Source organism: Sphaeramia orbicularis, chromosome 18 (assembly GCF_902148855.1).
Source record: "Sphaeramia orbicularis chromosome 18, fSphaOr1.1, whole genome shotgun sequence".
NCBI lineage: Eukaryota > Metazoa > Chordata > Actinopteri > Kurtiformes > Apogonidae > Sphaeramia > Sphaeramia orbicularis.
Genome location: NC_043974.1, coordinates 44,773,720 through 44,789,950, shown reverse-complemented (window position 1 = coordinate 44,789,950; position 16,231 = coordinate 44,773,720). Strand labels below are relative to the sequence as shown.

At 35.5% G+C, this 16,231-nt stretch overlaps 1 long non-coding RNA gene across 1 annotated transcript; it reads left to right on the top strand.

Annotated features, from left to right (window-relative positions):
• Window positions 1-553: 553 nt before the first annotated feature.
• On the top strand, window positions 554-15,826 carry LOC115438784 (uncharacterized). The gene is made up of 3 exons (XR_003938158.1): window positions 554-660; window positions 6,542-6,547; window positions 15,816-15,826. It is a non-coding gene; the product is annotated as an uncharacterized LOC115438784 (long non-coding RNA).
• Window positions 15,827-16,231: the final 405 nt, after the last annotated feature.

The following is a 16,231-nucleotide window of genomic DNA, read 5'->3' as shown; positions in this document are numbered from 1 at the left end:
CTTCTTCTAAGAGAATGTTTCTTGGGAAAATTGAATTATACCAGAAACATGAGCGAATACTAAACCAATTTTCATTTGGTCAGAAAAGGATTTAACACTATATCACAAAACTTTCTTCTGTAAAAACAATTTTTGTTTGTTTTCTGTTTGTTTCTTTGTGTTAATTTAGTTGCTTAAATTGGTTTAAATCACATTTTGTTTCACACAGTATTTTGTGTCTAGTTGTGATTATTTGCTTTTTATGTTATTTTGACTAAGTTAATGGTTTGGTTGAATTTCTTAGTGTAATGCCCCCCCCCACCCCCACCCCTTGTGTTTGATTTGGGCTAGTCCCCTTCTCTTTAAGTATACCTTGGTTCATTGTCTGGTTAGGTCTGTTTTTGTTCTGTTGCAGTTCTGGTTTAGTTGACCTCAGTCTCACCCATCTTTGTTCATTTTGTTTGGAGCTCGTGTTAACATTTTTCCACCTTTATGAAATTATTGTTTTTCCTAATTTTACCACCTTTGTCCTGATCTTTATGCTTGGTCCTCTACACTGGTTTTGTCACTTTAGTTGTTCTTCCTCCATCCTCTGACCACGCCCACCTCTTTGTTTTTGCGGCTCTGCCACGGTAAACGCCAGTGAAATGAAGGCGTGGCTTGTGTTTATATCTAGGGGGCGTTACCTGGCGGAGGGTGTGTTTGTCTTGTGGTTCCGTAAACCACAGAGCAGTGGTTTCCAACCTTTTTTGGCTCTTGACCCCATTTTAACATTACAAATTTCTGGCGACCCCAGACATTCCAAACGGAGACTTTTTTGGGGGGTAAAATTAATTTGTTTTTGGTCATGTAATAGTTTGCTATACTAGGTTGCAAATAAACGTTAATTTTAGAGGACATTTAGTCTGTATAATGTATATTATTATGGACAGAGGCAGTAAATCCAGGTGTAGATTACTGCACAAAGTGAGAATTTGATTTCCCTTGGTCAGGATATGTACAGTCAGTCCAGCTTGGATTTCCAAGGCTGACAATTAATACTGAACAAACAAGAACTGAAACTATGAATTATGAAAGAGCTGCAGCATCTGAAACCGACCACAGTGAACATTTGACAGATAAACAGAACCACAGTGCTGCAGTTTAACACCCACCGTTTGTCATGTCTTTTATGGATTGTGATTGTCTCTCTCAACCAAGGTTATTATCGTTACTGAAAACTAACAAAATGGCGAAAACTAGAATTGAAAAAACATTTTCGTTAACTGTATTAAATAAAAACTGTAATTAAAAGAAAAAAATGATAACTAACTGAAACTGTATTGCATCCTTACAAAACTAACTAAAACATATAAAAATTACGGATAAAAGTCCCTTTGTTTTCGTCTTTGTCAATGTCAGATTGATACGAAATTGATTTATTTCGCTCGAGCAATTTTAGCTCGCGGCCCCACATGGTACTTCACGGTCCGTCACTTCTCGTCACTTGTCGTTTAGGTCGTCTTCTCGTTCCCACGACCTGGAAACATGGAGACTAAAGTTGGGAGAAAGCAGCAGAGTCCTGTCTTGGAATTATCTGAATACAACGGCGAAGAAAATAAAAGATATGAAAAAAACTAAAACTAAGCATTGAGAAAAAAAATAGAAAACTAATAAAAACTAGCAAACCTGCTCTAAAAACGAATTAAAACTAACTGAATTGGAGGAAAAAAAAAGTCAAAACTAAATAAAACTAAACTATGATAAAAAAATCCAAAACTATTAGAACCTTGCTCTCAACTCACCATATATTTTTCATTAGTAATTTTTTGTTTGTTCTTTTTTTTTTTTTTTTTTATCAATTACGAGAAATTTCAGGCGATCCAATTTGAATTCCAGGTGACCCCACATGGAGTCCTGACCCCAAGGTTGAAAAACACTGCCATAGAGCATCCATTCTCCCAATAACAAGACATTTAACTATCATAATTACTTCAAAGCTATTTAACTACGGTAAAAGTCTCGCATAGTTCCCCTTAAAAAGTGGTGGAACCCCCAGTGGAAGTGTCCAAAACGCTGCGTTCGCTGTTTGTCTGCGCTCATATTCTAATTTGCTTTTTGGAATGTTTATGATTATTTAATATGCATGTCTTAAAAAAAATAGTTTTGGAGTGGGAAATGATGAAAAGTGATGCAAGGATTGAGATTATTTCCCTGATTCTCCAGACCATCGGGGGATTTCTCTGAAGAAGCTTAAGTCTAATAGAAAAGTCCTGGCTCTAATACTCGTGTTTTTTTTTTCCTGAAAAAGTGCTGAATAGCAGCGCAGATCACCCTTTTCCCCACTTCCACCACTTCACAACGGTCAGCGTTTTCCTTCAACTGTGTCAAATTTGAATGAGGACATTACGGCCTCTTTCTTTTTTGATCCCTTCTTTCTTTCCAAAGGCGACGGCCGGAGCTTAAATGCCTCGTTAGGCATCAGGGAAATTTCTCAAAGGATAACAGTCATATCCACCGGTTGGGATTGGCATACGGCTTAGATGAGATTTATAGCTGCCCACACTTGTGCAAGAACCGGTTATAAAGTCACTGATGTTGGCAGTAAAAATCCAAATGGAGCCTTATTCCTGTAGGTCAGGGGTTCGCCTTGAATGTCTAAATAGGACACAGTTCCATTCACCTGGAACAGAAATAACAGCTTTTATCATCATTTCCACCTTATTTGACGGATGCTTTTCCGTTAATGTCATCATCTCATCCTTATTCTTGGATGAGTTTAACCCATTAAGACCTAGTGTTACTTTGGTGGCAGTTCCTTAATGAATTTTTCTCTATATTTAACCTTTCTTAAGTGATTTATCACCAGTTACTATTAGGGATTAGGGCTGTGTATTGGCAAGAATCTGGCCATACGATACAAATCACAATACTAGGATAACAATACGATATATTGCGATGTATCATAATACTGTTAAAAAAGCTTTTTTTTTTTGTATGTTTCTTTTTTTAAAATGATTATTTCCTGGAAGAATTGAATTACACCAGAAATCTGCACAAATACTAAACACATTTTTATTTGATCACAACAGGATCTAATGCTATATCACAAAATATTCCTGTGTTAAAACTTAAATTATATTTTACAGACATTACAGTTTAACTCTTTCATACATAGTGGTCACTACAGTGGACAGCTATTCTCCAGCTGTTCTCTTATATATTCATGGGTTTTGTTGTTCCATATCACCCAACACAGTGGACACTTTTGTATCATCCCATACACTGCAATTTATACCATTACTGTAACTTTACTCTTCTTGATAAACCTGATCTAGTGTAACATGTTTTAGTGTAAATCAATTGCTTTTATTGTTATTAGTCTGTAATTAACAGTTTTTTTTTAGAACAAAAGTTATTGGTTTTTTTGCATTATATCTTAATGACTAGAGTAATGACTGGTGTTAGAGTGTTAAAATGTGAGAAAACATTAGATTAGCAGCATTAAAAATGTCTGGTAAAGGTTCATACTGTCTTCCACATATAATTTTTGTAGATAATTCATTTATCTGACAAACTCGTAAAGCAGGTAAACAAAGAACTACCCCTGTCTGATAAATGAACTACCTATAATAAGCATTAAAATGTTTTTATTTCATAGTTTTCACAAAATATATCAGTAAATACATGTTTCTTGGCTCCAAAAATTAAACATGCGGTGTCCAGCTGAGTGGACATTTTGGCAGCTCTGTGAAAAATAGGTTCATAAGGAAATTTTCTTTAGGCATGTTTTTTTCATGCCTAAAGAGGAATAAAAACATGCAGGAAAAACAATCTCGACTGAGGGTCTCATAATTCATGCATGAAAGGGTTAAGATCCTGCTCAAATATTCATATTCTATTAGTTCATCACTAACATCATAACATTATTTTTGTGCAGTCCCAACAAAGGAACTAACATCTGCCTCTCAGACAGTAAGAAGTGCTTTTAGGATGCTTCAAATAACCATTATTTAATAAAACAGTGTTAAATGATACTAAATAAAATATAAACAATAAAGAAAGCCAAAAAACAAAAATGAACCTCCGCCATGTCTGTCATTTGAATAAATACCTAAAAATATCAATATAGTACTTTTTAATATCAATACAGTATTGTGAAATGAAATATCGCGATATATTGCAGAACGGATATTTTCCAACACCCCCATTAGGGATGTCCAAATCCGATCTAAGGATTGGTATCTGCTGCCAATCTGGCATGTCAGATTGCATTTAGTCACGAGATCGGGCCGATCTGGGCCCGGTTCTGGGGGGTAAACAAACATCCTGTAACGTAGCTAGTTTTAAAACGTAACAAATTAAGCAGGAATTAAAACAGGTTGTAGAAATCCACTGGATTTTTGCCCAAATGAATATAAAGATATAGAGCTGAAACGATTAATCGACTCCAAGTGATAAAAAAAAAAATCATTCAACCACAATTCTCCTGAATCAAAGCTTTGTTTCCTTCATTTCTCTGCTGTTATTGGTTCCACTGTTGTGTTTCACACGGACGCTCATTGTGACGCACAAAGAAGCTTCAGTTCAGGAAAACTGCAATAGAATATTTCCCTTCAATCAATTCGAGTCAATTAATTGAATTGTGAATTTTTGCATTGGCTTCAAGCACCTAATCGAGTAATTGGTTGCAGTTCTATAAAGATAGCTTTGCATCACCTGGAGGGTTCAAATTCAAACTGTATGAACTATTAGGGTCCAAATACACAAATAAATGAACCAAACACTAATAAAAGTGGGTTTAGATAAATATGACCCCTTTAAACTAGCAATAAAAAACATTAAAGTACTGAGTTTAGATATATAGCATAACAAGACAAAAAGTTAGTGACTTCACTTAATCCTTGTACTTTCTGCTCAGTGTCATAGATCCACAATGCAGACTATAGACCTTTTAAACTGCACACTTTTCCATTATATAGTATATAATTGCACAGGCTGAAGTTATAATTGCGATTAATTGCGCTGCCCTGGTCTGGATGGAACCATTAGCGCCTACATTTTTAGCATTTTCCCAATTTTTCCGTGCCGAACACATCTGTGTATTATCTAAAGATGAAAGGTCAATATAATTTACTTGTGCTTTGCCTCCAGTAGATAACCTATCAGTGTTAAACAGGCTGCAATTAATTCTTATTAAACACTGGCCTTTAATGAGAACTTATAGCTGATCGTAAAGGCCAGGCGTTGACCGAGGCTGTCCCGACAGAGGTTTCTGCCGACCGCCGTCTTTTACATCTCTAAAATGAAACCAAAAGCTCATTCTCACTTTGATAAATCGAGAAAACCAACTGGTGTTTACTGCCGGCATCCAGGCGTTTGGGAACCTCAGTAGAGAGATCTAACATTTAACAGGGTGTTTCATGGGATAGCGTTCGCCGACTGTCAGCAAAACAAAAGCGAAATGTTTGAGAGAAATAAATTAGACGAGGTGAGGGCCGGCGGAGGCTTGGGAAAGGCGTTAAAGAAGGAGGGAAAAGAAAAAAAAAAATCCAGAGTGAAGATCTGCCAGTACGTCTTTGAAGGGCACAGCAAGGACGGCGAGGCGGCGGCGGCGGCGGGGCGGCGGTCGGGGCTATCCTCAAACAAACGGCTTCTCCACTGAGGGGATTAAGCCTTGGGCTTTGTGAGTGAGAGTGGGATTGAACTGTGCAGCCTCTGGTGAAGATACAGCACAAGAAGCTGTTCTCTTTTTTTTAAAGCCAATGTTCCAGATGCCTCCGATTGGATTCTTTTCCTTTATGTCGAAGCCATTCACAAACAACACGTCCAGCGTCGACTGCCGGCCCAATATTCACACAGCGTTCAGGTGTTCAGTCGCTAACCTTGAAGGTTCTGGTGACCACGGCTCTTCAACAAAACGAGATCCTGTTCTGGTTGTTAATGCCGTGTACTGAACCATCCCATGTTTCCATCAGTTGAATAGAAATATCCACAGTCTAGACTAGGGGTGTCAAACATACGGCCCGTGGACCAAAACTAGCCCACTAAAGAGTCCAGTCACTACTCTGCTTTAGCTTAGCCATTTTTAAGTCTGGTTTAACCACCTTCCCGTTTAGTTTTACTGTCTTTTATGCTGATTTTACCAACTTTAATCTGTTTAAAGCCCCTTTTAGTTTGGTTTTACTCTACTTTAGTCTAGTTTAGTCATCTTTAAGTCTGGTTTAACCATCAAATAATTTGGTTTTAGTATATTTAAGACTTATTTTATCAAAATTTAGTCTGTTTTAACCACCTTGTAATTTAGTTTCATTGTCTTTTACACTGGTTTTACCAACTTATGCCGTGTTTCCACTATGTGGTACCGACTCGACTCGGCCTTTTTGCGTTTCCATTATGAAAAAGGACCTGGAATCTGGTACCCGGTACTAGTTTTTTGGTATCACCTCTGCCAAGGTTCCAGGACTGGGGACCAGATACTAAAATGTGACGTGTAAACACTGCAGACCACTGATTGGTCAGAGTCGTCTCTGTGACCCGCCGTTTTACAAAAAATGGATGCGGAAATTGACAGTAAATGTAGCGGTAGGTTAATCCACATGATGACAGCCCTTAAAACTACACCATTCAGTCAGGAGATTTAGTCTTTGGTGGCCGATGGAAAAATTCAGCATGAGTTTGATGAGACAACAAGCAACGAGTGAGTTTATCAGCGACTCTCTGAGCAGACGACACGGAAATAGCACGCCGCATCACTATGACGACCAGGTACTGTAAAGTGGGTAGTATCCTGTAATGGAAACGGTCTCCAGGAGTAGGACCTGGTACCTGAGTCGAGTCGAGCCGGTTCCACGTAGTGGAAATGCGGCATTAGAGTCTGTTTAAAGCAGCTTTTAGTCTGGTTTTACTCTACTTTATTCTGGTTTAATCATCAAATAATCTGATTTTACTATCTTTTAGACTTGTTTTATCAACATTGTCTCTGTTTTAACTACCTTATAGTTCAGTTTTATTGTCTTTTTTTTTTAGTGTTTTCATTAATTTCGTATCAGTTTAAAGAATCTCTGAATTTGGTATTACTACACAGCCAAGTTTAGCCATTTCTAAATCTGGTTTAACCACTGAATAGTTGAGTTGTTCTATTGTTCAGACTTGTTTTACCAGTATTTCGTCCACTTAAACCACCGTGTAGTTGAGTTGTACTCTTGTAATTATCCACTGGAAGGATCTTTTGAACAACGGTTTGCTGAGTTAAATCCAGATGGGCTTTTGTTTTGTCTTGTTTCGGGTTTGACACAGTCAAATCTTTCTTGTTCTACTCTTCAGCTTTTCTGCATCAACAGTAGACCAGTTGTTTCCAACTGTTTCCAGCTAAAAACCCAATAAATTAGAATCTCAGGTCATGTTTTCTCCTGATCCAGGTTTTCTGACGCTGACATCATTTTCATCTCTGTGTCTTGTTGCATTTAGTTGCTGTGACTTTTTTTGTTGTTGGTTTCATCATGTTAAGTCTTAGGTTTGAATATTTTTTCATCTTGTTGCACCTTTTACATCCTTTTGACTTTAATGTCATGTTTGGTTTGTTGTATCGTTTACATCCATACATATTCCAAAACACTTACCTTATATTAACTACATTTAATATCTCTTACCTGTTTTATTGTGACGTATTTGTGTCTTGATGCTTATACTTGGATTAGATCAGTTCTTAAACCTCTTGGATTTTTTTTATTATCAACTTCGCAATTTGTTGTATTTTATATTTGTTTTTCTTCTTTTTTTATTGTGCAAATAATCATATCTTACATCATCATGTCTTATATTTTTTCACCTCAGTACATTTTTCCTGCATTTTCATCTTATTTGGTGTTTTATGTTGCATTTCTCTTTGTGTCTTCTTTGTACGTCTTCTTAGACTGTTCACATTTTTTCATCTAATTTCCTTGTTTTGGTCTCATTACATCTTCTAAAACCTGCAGAAGCGTCTCCTCTTATCTCCACACAGCCTTAGTAAAGTCAGTACTTACTAAGCTCTTCTCTGCTGCCTCTGAAAATTAATTTCCATTTCATTTTATCAACGTGTTTTTACATCATCTTGTTGCATCCACTTCATCTGCTTCCTTTACCGGTACCTGTCATTATTCATAATATATTATTTACTGTTTGTGCTGTACATTATTTATGCATTTAGGCCTAAAATACAAAAATAATTAATACATTGTGTTCCAGTGTTCAATGGCATTAAGTACAGAAATAAACCGTTACCTTCATACTGTGATAGAGGCATAAAACAATCAGTAAAAGACAAAAATCAGCAATTGAAGTTATTTGTGGACAAGTTAATTTTCCTGTTATGTTATTTATTGTATCATATGCAGTATTTTTAATTGTACCTTTGGAAGTTTCCCAGTTTTGTCATGGAATCATGTGAAAACGTGCACAATTAACTATTCTATTCTATTCTATTCTATTCTATTCTATTCTATTCTATTCTATTCTATTCTATTCTTCCTGACATGAATCAAAGCCAGACTATAAAAACATTCTAAATAAAGGTGTAAACTTATGAATCCTGAAAACAGCCCAAATGTCAACTAGGGATGTAATGATTACCAGTATAACAATAAACTGCAGTAAAATTGCAGACGGTTAGTATTACCATTTAAATTCTAATTATCATGATAACCGTGTTTGATTACCGCACTTTTAGGGGAACAAACTGCGTAAAGACATGCTTTTATGTCAAATATTTGAGTATAGTTTTTATTTATTACAAATTCGATTTTATATACCTAATATTTGGAACCAATATTCACTTTTAAAGTCTTTGAAAAGGTTTGTTAAGCATCTTTGTGTTATTTATGCAATAAATTATATACATTTTTCAAATCGGTTTTTATATTTTTTTGTGTTTTCTGTCCTTTTATGTTGATATAGTAGGTTAAAGTGAAAAAATAATAGGCAAATGATATAGATGCAGTTGTGCTGAAAAGAAAAGATCTCAAACATGGGTATAGTAAACATTTGTTTATATAGTATATAAAGGCAAAATCAGAAGTACTGAACAACGGCCAAAATAGGCTCAGACCCCTAAGGGTTAATATTTGAATGTTTCTGCCAAGAGAAGGTACATTGTACCAATTATTTTATTTGTTTTTTGTTTTTTTTTAATGCAACTTGGTTAAATTATTTCAGTGTGTATCAGTACTTTTTGAACATTTTGAGCACAATTTCAATAATACCGCAATAATAATGATAACTGTGATAATTTTGGTCACAATAACCGTGATATGACATTTTCATGTCGTTACATCCCTAATGTCAACTCTACTTGTCAGCTATGTTCCCCTGTAAAAGAAACTCAAAAAGTCCCTCAATTATATATTGACCCATACAATAATTATCACCTCTAAGACTGTGTGGAGGGTGGACTCGATGTCAGACCTTCCTTCCACTTTGTCCAGATTCTTGGATGTTTTCCAGGTGTATCCGTGAACACAGACTGGATTAACAGCAGCTCTGCCTCTTCACTATCTCCTGCTCTTTCCTTTTTTTCTCAGAGCGCTGAAGGGCCTCGGCTACAGTGCAATGTTGTGGGGAAAATTGAATGAACAACCTTCCCTGGGAGACTAATAATATCATGGATCCTGAGTGCTTGCTCTCTGTGATGAGGCCTAACAGAAGGCTTGACAGGAGAAAATGATGTGTTGTTCTCTGCTGGGATAACGGTCCAGGTCCCCCTCAGATATGAAGTGTACATAAACCACAGGTTTTTTGGCTCCTCCGGGGTCCGCGGGGGGAACGAGAAAGCCGGCGAAGCAGGGGAAATGAGTGACACCGAGGAGCTAATGGGGTTGTTTAGAGATCCTCGAGTACCATGTGTGCATGGGCACGCTCCGTCACTCACTCAACACATACAAATAGAAAAAGCACTCACTTCAAAGCCTCGAGAAATTGAAGACGCACTTGAAATGAAGTATAGCAAATTACTTCATAAGTCCAATCCTTAACATTTCTATGAATATTTCATGGCTGAGAACAGTCTGAAGGACAGGATGGGGGGTAGTAGTAGTGGTGGTGGAGGGCTACATTGATGACAGCGCTGGTCAAAACCACTTAGTTATCAGTGAAAGATGTTTTTAACGTCTGAATCGCACCAAAAGCCTCGAGGCTTAAAGGAACCCGTTTCCAAAGATGTCACACACTAACAAGTGCTGTACGTTTGATTATATATTATTATATTAATTGCGGTTGTTACGACGTGTCAGATTCATGCTTTTAACGTTATTGGCAGCGATTCTTGTGATCCTCGCTAAAAAAGCAATTAGCGGCGTCCGTATAATCTGCTTCTATCTCTGAATCAGCAGCTTCCAAAGCCTGTAAAGATGCAACAGAACAACACTGCAGTACAGAGGCCTGGAAGGAACGCCCAAAACCAGGCTCCGTCTGACCCACCTATTCCCCAACCAAGCTAAAAACACTTAGTATGAACTTTTTTTTTTCTCTCCAAAGTGATAAAATCTCATGTTTTACAACACGGGAGGCGCAGCACCTGTATCCTCTCTTTCCTCTTTTTGGACATCATCTGTCTCTGGAAGGCACTGTCCTCCTTTCTTAACACACTTGCCTTCCTCTAAGGGATTAAACTATTTCATTTCAGGAAATTATTGCTGAGGAAGTTGTACTGCTGCAGCCAGTCGCCTTTTCTGTGCCGCTACAGTTAATACTTCTTTAATGTGTTGACTCTAATGTGTGTGTTATGTATCAGGGATGTGCAAATTCATGGGGGTCGAGCTGTAGATAAAAATATTAAAACTGATTTATGGTAAAAACCTAATTATGGAACAGGCCGGTAACTAACTTTAACCTCTAGGTGTCGCATTTAACTCAGCAGACTCTCCTGAGTGGAATGTAATAGCCAATTAATTACAACGTATAGACTCCAGTACACCAGGTGGCGCTACTGCAACTGGAAGCTAGTTTGAAAACCACCCAATAAATCAGAAGAAACAGGGGGTGAAGCATTTAAAACAAAAACAGTTTAATCCAAAATGTTGTCATGTCTGTGCAGTTGAGTTTTCTGTGGTTTTCACATTTGAAAGTTTGAACCCAGTTTGGTTCTTGCACTGAAATTTTTGGAGTGGATTAATATTATTAAGGTTAACTTGCTTTATTATCCCTGTAGGGAAATGGAGTCTACATTTACACACACACAGCACCTAGCATTAGCATTAGCATCTACATGTGCTTGTATTTCTATTCAACACATTTTGCAGGAAAGTCTTTGGTAATTTTCAAAAAGTTACGTTAAGAACATTTATATTGTTATTCTTTTTTTTTTTTTTAATAACTACTTGCAGAGTCAGTAACATCAACAAACCCAAGAAAATAATCCATAAAATGAACAAAAATGAAAAAAAAAAAATTAAACTATTCAGCAAAACCAAGATAAAAATCAACAAAATGAACAAAAATGAACAAATAAATCAACAAAATGAAGAAAATTATCAACAATTTAAGAAAATAATACATAAAATCAACAAAAAAGGGAAAAATTTTTAAAAAAATTAACAAGAATTGAAGAAAAAAATCAACAAAATTAAGAAAACTATCAACAAAACCAAGAAAACAATCTATAAACTGAACAGAAATGGGAAAAAAAATTAACAAAATCAAGAAAATAATCAACAAAACCAAGAAAAAAAATCTATAAAATGAACAAAAATGAAAAAAATTTACTTTTCAACAAAACCAAGATAAAAATCAACAAAACTGACAAAAAGAAACAAAACAAAACACCAAAATGAAGAAAATGATCAACAAAACCAAGAAAATAATCCATAAAATGGACAAAAATGGAAAAAGAAAATCAACAAAATAAAGAAAACTATCAACAAAACCAAGAAAACAATCAACAAAATGAACAGTGAAAAAGTAATCAACAAATTGAAGAAAATGATCAACTAAACCGAGAAAATAATCCATAAAATGAACAAAAATGGAAAAAGAAAATCAACAAAATGAAAAAAAAAATCAACAAAATGAAAAAAACTGATGAAAAAAAATCAACAAAATTAAGAAAACTATCAACAAAACAAAAAAAACAATCAACAAAATGAACAAGAATGAAAAAAAGAAGCAGCTGGATTTATCACTGTGACTCCATCAGTTCAGGTTAAATCTACAGACACAAAACCACAGCAGTTACACCTGCATCTACTCAAACCTTTAACAAACCAAAAATCCAGGTATTTGTTGTAGAAATGGTTGAATTGTGCCAATAACACCGGACCAGTAAACAGTGGACTCCTGTTCTCCAGTCGCTCGGTACCACACAGGTCATAAACTTGTTAACTGATGTATTTATAGGTGTGTTGCTGTGAGTTTGTTTTGGACTCCGTCTGCTCTCTAGTGGCGAAGTCACCTTAAACATTTCCTATATATTTTTAATGAAGCCATATTTTTTTCAAACCTCCGCCAGAACCTGGTTATGAATTATTGAAGCCGCTGTAGGAGGTAGATTGACATGTGATTCTGCAGCTGCATGGCCCGTCTTCCACCTCGGCTTTCTTCATTAAGTCATTTGCAGGCAGGCTGAAGAGTAAGAAACATCCTCGGTTTTCGTACTGCTGTGAAAAAAAAACAAAAAAACAAAAAAAAACAATCCAAAGATAACTGACAGCTTGACCGACGCCGTTTGTTGATTCATAAAAAGTGTATGCTGAAGCCACCAAGTCTACGCCGAAAACACATTTTAACCAATGTGACCGAATCAGAGTATCATTAGTTCTTTTCATATTCAGCTGAGAATCTATGATTGTAAAATGAACAAATGACTGGTTATTTCATTATTCGTTCACAAATCAAAAAGTGAGTTGTTTTTCATTCTTTCGACTGTCAACATGAAACCCCACATTTGGTCCGTTTGCTTATTTCCAGTTTTTACTTTGTGTGTACAGTCGAAAGAATGAAAAGGGTCAGTGTGTTTGTTGTTAATTGGATTTTATTTTGAGAAACAAAATAAAAACTAGTTGTTGAATTGATTTTTGTTTTAAAATAGAAGATCTAAAAGTGAATTTCAAGGCGTTTTTCTTTTTCAGTGTCAAAACAGATAAACCAAATTTTAAAAAATGAACTGATTTTCATTTTCTCTAATAAAAAAAAAGTGACAGAAATGGAAAAACGAACCAAAAATGGCAGGTTTTTTGCATTTACAAGGAAAGAGCACTAATGCCTAAGTCACAAAGTTTCTTACGAACCATGGGTGTGTACAAATCTTCCAGTTCGTACAAAATCTGGAGTTCGTAGACGGTCAGTGTATCTTTTCGTAATTGGATTTTCTTTTCAGAAACATAAGAAAAACTAGTGGTTAATTGATTTTTGCTTTAAAATAGAAGAGTTAAAATTGAATTTCAAGGCATTTTTCTTTTTCAGTGTCAAAAGAGTGAAATCTGAACATCAGAGGCGTTATCCCTCCACGAATGTCTATGAACTCCGGATTTCATACGAACTGAAAGATTCGTACAAACACGTTGTTTGTAAGAATCTTTGTGACCTAGGCATTAGCACTCTTTCCTTGAAAATGACAACATCCGGTCTCAGAAAGTGAAAAAAAACCCTGCCATTTTTTGTCCGTTTTTCCATTTCTGTCAAGTAATAACTTTCTTTTTTGGTATTAGAGAAAACGAAAATTAATCTGTTTTTTTAAATTTTATCTGTTTTGACACTGAAAAAGAAAAACAACTTGAAATTAAATTTTAATTCTTCCATTTTAAAGCGAAGATCTAATTAACCACTAGTATTTCCTTTGTTTCTGAGTAGAAAATCCAATTGCCAACAGATAAACTGATCAAAAATCAACTTATCTTTTGATTTTTGATTCGTACATGAATAATGAAATAAGTCCTTTTTCTTTTGTTTTCCAATTGTGGATTCTCAGTTGAATATGAAAAGAACGAATGATACATGGATTCTGGACAGTACATCTGCTGGTGATTGGATTTTCTTTTCAGAAACCAAAGAAAAAAAACTAGTGGTTTATTGATTGTCGTTTTAAAATAGAAGAATTCAAATTGAATTTCAAGGCGTTTTTCTTTTTCAGTGTCAAAACCGATAAACCAAATTTAAAAAATGGATTGATTTTTGTTTTCTCTAATAAGAAAAAAGGAAGTTACTACTTGACAGAAATGGAAAAATGGACCAAAAACACTTTTTTTTTTTTTTTTTTTCGTTTTCTGAGACCAGATGTTGTCATTTTCAAGGAAAGAGCACTAATGCCATCGAGGTCACAAAGATTCTTACAAACGATGGATTTGTACAAATCTTCCAGTTCATATGAAATCTGGAGTTCATAGACATTCATAAAAGAAGCATGTCTATGATGTCTAGATTTTGCACAAACCCATCATTTGTAAGAATCTTTGTGACCGAGGCATTAGTGCTTTTTCCTTGAAAATGACAACATCCGGTCTCAGAAAATGAAAAAAAAAAAAAAAAAAAAAATGTGTTTTTGGTCCATTTTTCCATTTCTGTCAAGTAGTAACTTCCTTTTTTCTTATTAGAGAAAACAAAAATCAATCCATTTTTTAAATTTGGTTTATCGGTTTTGACACTGAAAAAGAAAAACGCCTTGAAATTCAATTTGAATTCTTCTATTTTAAAGTGAAAATCAAATTAACCACTATTTTTTTCTTTTTTTTTTTTTTCTGAAAATAAAATCCAATTGCCAACAGAGACACTGACCAAGGAGTATGTCTCAGATGTCCAGCTTTCGTACAAACCCACCATTCGTAAGAATCTTTGTGACCTAACGATTAGCGCTCTTTCCTCGACAATAACAACATCTGGTCTCAGAAAATGAAAAAAAAAAAAAAAAATGCTGGTTTTGGTCCGTTTTTCCATTTCTGTCGGGTTGTAACTTTCTTTTCTTGTTATTAGAAAGAGAAAACAAAAATCAATCTTTTTTTAAAAAATTTTGGTTTATCTGTTTTGACACTGAAAAAGAAAACCTCCTTGAAATTAAATTTTACTTTCATTTTCAAGCGAAAATCAAATTAACCACTAGTTTTTCTTTTGTTCTGTTTGTTTTTGATTCGTACATGAATAATGAAATAACCAGTTATTTTTTCATTTTCTGATTGTGGATTCTCAATCGAATATGAAAAGAACAAAAGATAGATAGATAGATAGATAGATAGATAGATAGATAGATAGATAGATAGATAGATAGATAGATAGATAGATAGATACTTTACTGATCCTTTGCAGGAAATTGTTTGGTTACTGCAGCTGTACAAAAAACACAAAAAACAAAAATGATACACAGATTCTTCAGATTTTCCTAAAGATCATTACGCCTCCTGCCGTTTTGTGCAGCTTTGTGCGGTAGTTTTTGTGAGACTGTGTGGGAGTGGAACAGTCAGATTTCACATTCCACTCGTACGAGCTTTAATAAGTGTACAGACAGTGCACAGGTGTGGATGAGTGGTCTTGTATGACTGACCTATTTTTTTTTTTTGCTCTTGGTAATCATAGTGAAAAGGAGGCGCTCGGCTGGTGCCAAATACATGCAAATTACAAGTGCACAGTTAAGGCTGAAGAGCTCTGCTTAAAGTCTAAAGGCTGGTTTTTTACTCGCAGGTTGGAAAATGTGGGGCTCAGCTCGGAGATGTGCAACTTTTTTAAGGGCTCAGAAAGGTACGGGGTGTACGAAAATATCATTGGATCGAAGTAGAGTGGTGATGAATGTTAATTTATGATCTACTTTTCACAGGGGAATCGATGGTAATGTCGTTAAAAATTGAAAATGTGACGTCGGTGTCGTTAAGGAAAGCACGTAAAATGGAGTTTTAGTATAGACAGATGTAAAATACGGAGCCTCTGCACTGAATATAGAGTAGAAATCTGTATGAGAGCGCTAATGCATTTATTTTATGTCTGAATTCTCCTTAGGCAGGTTTCGCCATGTACCCAATTCTACTTAAAGAGCGTCAGTAAAAGCAAATACTGTCAAATACACAGTTTGAGTGATGCATTGATTGGCTCTAATGGAGGTTTTTCATGTCTTCAAGGTAATTTAAGCCGATGATCACCAGGATATGTACAGTTATATAACTATGTTTGGGTAAGGAGTCCAACTTCACATTAGACGCTCTGTTCCCAGTGATATAACTGTATTTATGGTAGACATTATGCAGGTGAAATATTTTATTAAACCTCATAAATCAGACAACTTTTCATCCTTAAACGCAGCTCCATTTGTTGCCAGTGTGAG